This window comes from Primulina huaijiensis, chromosome 9, assembly GCF_012295235.1.
Source record: "Primulina huaijiensis isolate GDHJ02 chromosome 9, ASM1229523v2, whole genome shotgun sequence".
NCBI classification, from domain to species: Eukaryota; Viridiplantae; Streptophyta; class Magnoliopsida; order Lamiales; family Gesneriaceae; genus Primulina; species Primulina huaijiensis.
The window spans coordinates 20389071-20399438 of NC_133314.1; positions in this window are offsets into that span (position 1 = coordinate 20389071).

Below are 10368 nucleotides of genomic sequence, written 5' to 3' on the forward strand. Positions count from 1 at the left end.
AATCAACCTCTCCTTGCCAAACAATGCTGGCGACTCTCTCCTCACTCGCCTTTTCAAAGCCAAAAATTTTCACTCTTCTAGTTTCTTGCTGGCCCAGTTGGGCTATAACATCTTCCCCAGAACCAATCACGCTACAATGCCTGGATAGTGGCAGTGGTATTTCAGAAGGCAATGCAAAATTTTTTCCCATCTTTGGCATTTGAATATCCAAAGCAAGATCAAGATTTTTGTGTGGAAGGCCATTCACGAAATTCTTCCAGCTCATTTTCATTTACGTTTAAGGGGTATCAAAGTGGATAACATTTGTCTTAGATGCCGATCTTTTCCGAAGCATAGCTTTCATGTTTTTTGGCGTTGTGGCTTGGCGCAAGAGGTGTGGTCAGAATCATCTATATGGCCAGAGATTTCCAAATTTAAAGGTCAATCTTTTGTTGAACTTTGGCACATAGGGCACTTTTGCAATGATCTCATGGAGCTTGTCGTCGTTAGATCGTAATCATTTTGTTTTTCAAGGAAAGAAATAGAAAGCATCGCGCTAGCATTTTGTGATTGTGCCAGAAATCATTGCATCCCCATCAACCTCCTTTGTTGAGATGGTGTGCTCCTCCTCTCGGCACTTTAAAGATTAATGTTGATGCAACAGTTGTTTCGGGCAACATCATTTCGGAGTAGGCGTAATGGTACGAAATGATCAAGGTGTTACCTTGTTTGCTCGAGCAACCAGCCTTCCGGGTGCCTTTTATAGTTCATCTTGCGGAATTATTCGCTATTAGAGAAGGCCTTTTTGTGGCTTCGAGTTTTGGCTGGACTCATCTTATCATTGAAGTAGATGGCAGCAATTCAGTGAAGTCCATTCTTAATTTATCTCCTTTTGCGGTTGAAGCACCTATCATTTCTGAGATTCATCAAATTTCTTCTCTCGCTACCAACTGTTTAGTGCAACATTGAATAGATTGGCTAATCAAGTAGCACATGTCCTTGCTTCTTTTGGGTTTTTGTGATTTTTGAGAGTCATGTCCATTTTTTAGTAGTGTTGTAAAAAAATGACATGCCTGATTGATTCTTTATCAAAAATTTATGATTTCCTAAATTTTTTTTTATTTATTACATAATTAAAATCTAACATGTGTATCAGATAAAAGATCTCATACAAATATGTCTGATTTAAAAAAAAAATTCAAAGGGAGTTTGATGAGAAACAATTCAATTTGTCCGCGGAAAGCTAAATATGAATAATTAGGTTTATTTACATTATTTAGACTTTAAAACAATCATTGTGTTGTGAAAAAGTAAAAATTTACGGTAAAAAGTAAAAATCTCAAACTCTTAAAATTATCATACTACACACTTTATAATATTTTTCTCTCAACTCAATTGTGATTTTCTTCACAAATGAGAGATCTATTTATAGAAAATTTTTACAAATAATCCAAAAATAAAATACATCATTACCTACATCATCACACACTAATTTTCAATATTCAACACCTAATTTTACCTAATTTTCAACATTCAACATTCACATTTTCAACACAAATATTTTTCACATTTTTAAATAATTTTTCAACACTCCCCCTTGTGATGATGATCATAATGATTGTATACATTACGTGTTTTTATACTGCCTCGTTAAAAACCTTACTAGGAAAAACCCATTGGGATAAAAACCATAGTAAGGGAAAAAGAGTGCAGTCACGTAAACTCCCCCTCATGTTGACACGAACAATTCTTCACAAATTTCGTAGATTGCGCATCCCAATATTATATATGTGCTTTCTGAATATTGTCGTAGGAAGTGCCTTTGTGAAGAGATCTGATGAGTTTTCACTTGATTGAATGTGACGAACATCAATACATTTATTCTTCTCAAGCTCCTTGGTGAATGCGAAGAACTTAGGAGGAATATGTTTAGTTCTGTCGCCTTTTATGTATCCTTCTTTCATCTGAGCAACACATGCAGCATTATCTTCATATAGTATCACTGGCTTCTCGTCGAATGATAATCCGCATGAGATTTGGATATGTTGAGTCATTGATTTTAACCACACACATTCACGGCTTGCTTCATGTAGTGCAATAATCACGGCATGATTTGATGAAGTTGTTACAAGTGTTTGTTTCTGTGAACGCCAAGAAATTGCAATGCCTCCACGAGTAAATACATATCCAGTTTGAGAACGTGTCTTGTGTGGATCAGATCAGTATCCAGCATCGGCATAACCAATTATACTTGGATTATCATCTTTTGAATACAAAAGTCCCAAGTCTGTCATTCCTCGTAGATAACGGAATATATGTTTAATTCCGTTCCAATGTCTCTTTGTTGGATATGTGCTAAATCTTGCCAATAAATTTACGGCAAAAGATATATCAGGCCTTGTACAATTTGTAAGATACATAAGGGCACCGATAGCACTTAGATATGGTACTTCTGGACCAAGAATATCTTCATCATCTTCACATGGACGGAATGGATCATTTTCTATGTTTAATGATCTAACAACCATTGGAGTACTTAAAGGATTTGATTTGTCCATATTAAAACGTTTAAGGATCTTTTCTGTATAATTTGTCTGGTGAACAAATATTCTACATTCTTTTTGTTCAATTTGTAAACCCAGACAATACTTGGTTTTTCCAAGATCCTTCATTTCAAATTCTTCTTTCAAGTATGACACAACTTCTTGAATTTCCTTATTCGTTCCAATGATTTTTAAATCATCAACATATACAGCAATAATTACGCATCCGGATGTTGTTTTCTTAATGAAAACACAAGGGCATATTGAATTATTTACATATCCCTTTTTCATCAAGTGATCACTTAGCCAATTATACCACAGTCTGCCGGATTGCTTCAACCCATATAATGATCTTAGTAATTTCACAGAATAACATTCTCTGGGTTTTGAACTTTGTGCTTCAGGCATCTTAAATCCTTCAGGGATTTTCATATATATATTACTATCAAGTGATCCATATAAGTAGGCTGTAACAACATCCATAAGACACATTTATAAATTTTCAGATACTGCCAAGCTAATCAAATACCGAAACGTAATTTGTGAGACTCGGAGACTAAACACTGATAAAATATCTTTGATGGTATTTTGGTAAATAAGTTGAAAAAAAATTCAATTTATTTTGATGTCATTTTCGTAGATAAGTTGAAAAATAATGAATTAATTTTAAGGGCAAAATGGTAAATAGTGACATATCATTTTCATGTGAAGTTAAAATGATTTGAGATTTGGATATGACGTAGAAAACTCAAAGATATAGAAGTTTCATGTTTTGAGTTTTGAAAAATTTGATCGTTTGACTTGTCCAAAGAGATATACCGACGTTAAAAAGTTAAATAGTATATATTATATTATAATATATTATTTAAATAAAAAAAAATAAAATAATATAATATAATATAATATTAAAAAAATAAAAAAAAAATTAAAAAAAAAAAAAGAAAAATGAGGCGGGGGAATGAATCACCACAAACAGAAGAGGCGAACAGAGAGGTAAGGGGAGAGAGAGGAGAGAAATAGGTTTTTATTTTGTTTTCGATCGTGCGAGTTATCGGTATATCCAATCAACGAACCGACTTCAGTTCTGAGATCGTTGACACGAGGTCTTCGATTTGATGTATAAATTTTATCATTTTGGTGATGTTTGAAATTCGTCGATTTTTGGAATAAATCCAATAGATTGTTAAATCATACAGAAATTGAAGATTGTTGAATAGTGTATGATTTTAACGAAAAAGAGATGATTATAGTGATGTTATTTTGAATTATTCCTAATTTATTATAATTAGAGAATTTTAATCATTGGATTGAGATTGGAGAATTATTTGTCAGTTATTATTAATTCTGATAAATATATGCGGTAGAATAACCGACAAGAAGCTAAGTTTTGAAGTCGGAATTGAATTATGCTATGATTTGAATTTTAAAGTTTCAAAAGATATTTGAAACTTCTATTGTTGATATTGAATGATATTATTGATTGAAAAGAATGTGTTATTGATGTAGATAGAGTTTCTATACTGAAATCTTAAAGCTACATCGACTGGAACGAAGAATTGAGGTATGTTGCGACCAGGTAACATACGACATGTATCTGTATTATATGATATATGTTTGATTGATTGGATTGAGATACATGTCTATATGCCATATTTGTTGAGTTGATGTGGCATACATGACATGCACGTTGAGCTATGATCCTTGGATACCCTGATATGATTTGATTTGATTCTGGGGTTTGTGAACACAATGCTATGTTTGGTATTACATGACCCTTAAAGCATAGTCATTTGTGGCCCCGATGATTGATTGAGATTTGGGATTTGATGGCGCTTTGTCGACGCTATCATACGATTATCCCTGATTGAGGCCGGTGTGCCAGCTCGAGCATTGATTTGATAGCGATTCGATTGACTCTGACATGTGATCAGTGGATGGGCATTTGACCTGATACCTCCACGACATACATGCATTGCATATCATATATCATTGTTTAGATATCTGTGGTATATATTGTGGTTGCTTCAGACTGAGCTTTGCTCACCCCAGACGAGGGCTGTTGTTGTCTTTGTATGTGGACAATGACAGGTACTCCAGGATATCAGGAGACCGGAGATGATACTTCTGGAGGGAGTCACAGTTTGAGCTGAGGTTTATGTTTTCCCAGTATATATATGTATCTCTATACCGGGGCATGTCCCGAGGATCTGATTTATTGTTGTATGAGTTGTATTGATCATGTGTGGGCAGATTTTATGATGTGAGATGAAATACTATTTTTAGTATTCAAATTATATTTTGGGCTCATTGTAAAGAAATTTTAAACCTGTTTTCCGCTGTAATTAATTAACCCTAATCAAATTGCATTGTAATAACGATTAGGAGCTAAGGGCCCCACGCAGAGTGGTATCAGAGCATAGCTGGGAATGCTAGAATGAGTCATGGGTACACTAGAATAGGCACAAATGAATTGTGCGTTTTTGTTTGAATTATTTGTATTACTTGCTCTTACTTGATTTGATTTGAGTAAGTATCTGCTGAGATTGATGAGATGAGATGGTGAAGATGTGAAATTGATATGAAATGTGATCTTCATCTTTTGATTTGTAGATGAATCCCACAAATGAACCTGCGAGCAACAGTACTGAGAGAATAGTTGGACCAATTGAAGGGTTGTCCATGGATGTAGTAATGGCTCTATTCCAGGATTTGAAACCACCGAGGTTCTTTGGCACTGAGAGTGCAAAAAGAGCAGAGGCCTGGTTGAAAGATATCGAGCACTTGTTTAATATCGTTGAATATTCCAAGGCTCGGAGACTGAAACTTGCTTTGTATCAGCTGAAAGATCGAGCTAAATCTTGGTGNGATGAGATGGTGATGATGTGAAATTGATATGAAATGTGATATTCATCTGTTGATTTGTAGATGGATCCCACAAATGAAACTGCGAGTAGCAGTACTGAGAGAATAGTTGGACAATTTGAAGGGTTGTCCATGGATGTAGTAATGGCTCGATTCCAGGATTTGAAACCACCGAGGTTCTTTGGCACTGAGAGTGCAAAAAGAGCAGAGGCCTGGTTGAAAGATATCGAGCACTTGTTTAATATCGTTGAATATTCGAAGGCTCGGAGACTGAAACGTGCTTTGTATCAGCTGAAAGATCGAGCTAAATCTTGGTGGGAAGCCGCTGGGTTTGGATTGAAAGAGGCCGGGATTGAAGTCACATGGGATGTCTTCAAGGCCCAGTTTTTAGAGCAGTATTCCCCTCCTTCTTATTATACTGCCCAAGAGAATGAATTTAATAGTCTGCAGCAGGGAACGATGACTGTTGCGAAATATGCTTCTAAATTTTCTACTCTGTTGAAGTATGCACATCACGTAGCTGGGAATGCGAAGGCAAAATATAATAGGTTTGTAAATGGTTTACATCCTGCTTTATATACTTTTGTTGTTTCTGGATTGCCTACCAGCTACGCAGAGGCAGTTGAACGAGCCAAGGCAGCTGAGGCTGGACTCAGGCGAGGAGGTCCACAGTATACTCCTCCACCACCAGTGTCAGCTCAGCAGCCTGCATTGCGTCCAAGGGGTAAGAAGTTCAAGAAGACTGGTTCTGTTTCTTCGTCTTCTTCGAGTTCGAGTGGATCCCAGAGAGGGAGTCCCGTAATTGCTCCTTATTGTAGTTACTGTGGAGGCAAACATACTATCGAGCAGTGTCGAGGTATGTTTGGTACTTGTTATCATTGTGGACAGGAAGGCCATTTCTCTCGTGTATGTCCGAATAGGGGTACGACTTCTGCCCAACCCCAGCCAGGATTTAGAGGTGGCCCCAGCATGATGAGACCTACTGTTCCTGTTCCCTCTTTTCAGCAGTCGAATGTTCCACGATATCGAGGACCGAGTGGTCAGAGTGCCCAAGTCCCTCCTCAAGTTCGAGTGTATGCTATGACCGAGGATCAGGCGAAAGAAGCTCCTGGTGGTGTGATTGCAGGTATTTGCACGCTTTGCGATTATCCTGCACGTGTTTTATTTGATACAGGAGCATCTCATTCATTCATATCTCATGCATTTGTTGCATCTCACGATATTGAGTGTACCCCGTTGTACGATACTTTGTCGATAGCCACGCCAGCAGGGAAGATTATTTTGTCTGAGCAAGTTGTGCATAATTGTGTATTGATATATGAGGATAATGTGATGTTCTTGAATTTGATTGTCCTCCCAATGCACGACTTTGATTGTATTGTTGGCATGGATATCTTGACGACAAATCGAGCTACTGTTGATTGTTTTCATGGAGTGGTTCGATTTCGACCTGTTGATGGACCCAAGTGGAATTTTTATGGCAAGGTTCCCAAGCCAAAATTCCATTGGTATCCTCGTTGGAAATGTCTCGACTTTTGTTTAGCGGAGATGAGGGTTATCTTATCTACGCTATTGATATTTCGAAGAAGGAGCCATTTTTATCTGATATTCCTGTTGCGAAAGAATTCCCGGATGTATTTCCCGATGAGATTCCTGATTTTCCTCCTCATCGAGAAGTTGAGTTTAGTATTGATCTTGTGCCGGGGACTGCACCTATTTCTAAAGCTCCTTATCGCATGACACCATTGGAATTGAAAGAATTGAAAGAACAAATACAGGATCTTCTCGATAAGGGATATATTCGACCGAGTGTATCACCTTGGGGAGCTCCAGTTTTATTTGTTCGAAAGAAAGATGGTACTATGCGAATGTGTATCGATTATAGGCAGTTGAATCGGGCTACTGTGAAAAACAAGTATCCACTTCCTCGTATTGATGATTTATTTGATCAGCTTCAGGGTACTTCGGTATACTCTAAGATTGATCTTCGTTCTGGGTATCATCAAGTACGAGTTCGAGACGAAGATGTGCCTAAGACTGCTTTTCGTACCAGGTATGGCCACTATGAGTTCTTGGTTATGCCTTTCGGTCTCACGAATGCTCCTGCTGTCTTCATGGACCTAATGAATCGTGTCTTTCGAGATTATCTTGACCGATTCGTTATTGTATTTATCGATGATATTCTTGTTTATTCGAAATCGAAAAAGGAGCATGCTGAACATCTGAGACTGGTACTCCAAACTCTTCGCAATGGCCATTTATATGCTAAATTGTCCAAATGCGAATTCTGGATGGATAAAGTGGTATTTTTAGGCCACGTCATTTCGAGACAGGGCATATCTGTTGATCCTGCTAAGGTTGAAGCCGTATTGAACTGGCCTAGACCTACGAATGTTCCTGAGATACGTAGCTTCATGGGTTTGGCTGGTTATTATCGTCGTTTCATTGACGGGTTTTCGAAAATAGCTAAACCTATTACTCAACTGACACAGAAGAATCAGCGATTCATTTGGTCAGATGAATGTGAAGCTAGTTTTCTTGAATTGAAGACGAGATTGACCACAGCACCTGTGCTTATTATTCCCTCAGGTACCGGAGGATTTGTGGTGTGTACAGATGCATCTGGTAAAGGTTTGGGCTGTGTTCTGATGCAACATGGCAAAGTGATTGCTTATGCGTCTCGTCAATTGAAATCTCATGAAACTCATTATCCTGTTCATAATCTTGAATTGGCTGCCATTGTATTTGCTCTGAAGATTTGGCGCCATTATTTGTATGGAGAAAAGTTTGTTATTTATTCAGATCACAAGAGTCTGAAATATCTCTTTTCTCAATCTGATTTGAATATTAAGCAATGCAGATGGATGGATCTCTTGAAGGACTTTGATTGTGAGATTCAATATCACCCGGGATCGGTGAATGTTACTGCGGATGCCCTTAGTCGGAAAGTTCATGATTCTGTTTTAGCTTCTGTTAGTGTCGCCAAGGTACATGAGAATATATATACTTCTGGTTGGACTTTTCACTCGAATTGGAATTCTGTCACTGTCTCAGCATTGCAAATTGAGCCGAACTTGATATCGAAAATACGAAAGGCCCAACGAAGCGATGCTCAGATCCAAAAGTCGAAAGAACTTGTATCTACAGGACATCAGTCTGGATTTCAGATTTCTTCTGATGGTTCTTTACGACTTAATGGTCGGCTGGTAGTTCCTGATAATTCTGATTTGAAATCTGCCCTTCTTCGAGAAGCACATTGTAGCAAATACAGTATTCACCCTGGAGGTCGAAAGATGTATTTGACATTGAGACCCCAATTTTGGTGGAGACGTATGAAGAAGGACATTGCTGAGTTTATTTCGAAATGTCTTGTCTGCCAGCAAGTGAAAGCCGAGAGAATGAAACCTGGAGGATTACTCCATAGTCTTGAAATCCCAAAGTGGAATTGGGAACATATTGCTATGGATTTTGTGACTCATTTACCTCGTTCGCCCAAGGGCTGTGATGCTATTTGGGTTATTATTGATCGGCTTTCGAAATCTGCCCATTTCATTCCGTATGAACGGACTTATCCTTATAAGAGAATGGCCCGTTTATACATTGAGAATGTTGTGAGACTGCACGGTGTGCCAGTCTCAATTGTATCTGATCGTGATCCCAGGTTTGCTTCTAAATTCTGGGGTAGTTTTCAGGAAGCGATGGGTACGCGTTTGGCTATGAGTACTGCTTATCATCCTCAAACTGATGGCCAAACTGAGCGTACGATTCAAACGTTAGAGGATATGTTACGTGCGGTTGTGATGGACTTCAGAATTGGATGGCAAGATGCCTTACCATTGGTTGAATTTTCTTATAATAATAGCTTTCAAACGAGCATTGGTATGGCACCGTTTGAAGCCTTATACGAGAGACGATGTAGATCACCGTTATTCTGGGATGAAATTGGTAAAAAGCAATTGACTGGACCTGAAATGATACAGGAAATGAATGATAAGGTTCAGTTAATTCGACAGCGGATGAAAGCTGCTTAGGATCGTCAAACGAGTTATGCGAATAGACGAAGACGACCCTTGGAATTCCAGAAAGGTGACGAAGTGTTTTTGAAAATATCTCCCTTTAGAGGCACTGTTTGATTTGGCATGCGAGGGAAATTGTCTCCTCGATATGTTGGTCCGTATGAGATCCTTGATCGAGTTGGGGATCTTGCTTATCGGTTGGCATTGCCGGCAGCTTTATCTGCCATTCATGATGTATTTCATGTTTCTATGTTGAGAAAATATGCACCAGATCCATCGCATGTACTTGCACCTGATGAGGTTGAACTTGATCCTTCTCTTTCCTATGTTGAACAACCTGTTTGCATTATGGATCGGAAGGAGAAAGTATTGCGTAATAAATCGATTCCGCTTGTTCGAGTACAATGGACACGACATGGTGTAGAGGAATCGACATGAGAGTTGGAAAGCAAGATGCGAGAGTCATATCCGCATTTATTCGATGCTATTCCAACCGTTCCATTGTATTCAATATATACTGATCCGTTTACTGATTTTAGTTTTGATATGTACTATAACTGGTGACGTATTATATGTTTGCCAATGTTATGTATATAGAGATGTTTGAGATTTCGAGGACGCAATCTTTTAAGTGGGGGAGAAATGTGAGACCCCGAGACTAAACACTGATAAAATAGCTTTGATGGTATTTTGGTAAATAAGTTGAAAAAAAATTCAATTTATTTTGATGTCATTTTCGTAGATAAGTTGAAAAATAATGAATTAATTTTAAGGGCAAAATGGTAAATAATGACATATCATTTTCATGTGAAGTTCAAATGATTTGAGATTTGGATATGACGTAGAAAACTCAAAGATATAGAAGTTTCATGTTTTGAGTTTTGAAAAATTTGATCGTTTGACTGGTTCAAAGAGATATACCGACGTTAAAAAGTTAAATAGTATATATTATATTATATTATTTTATT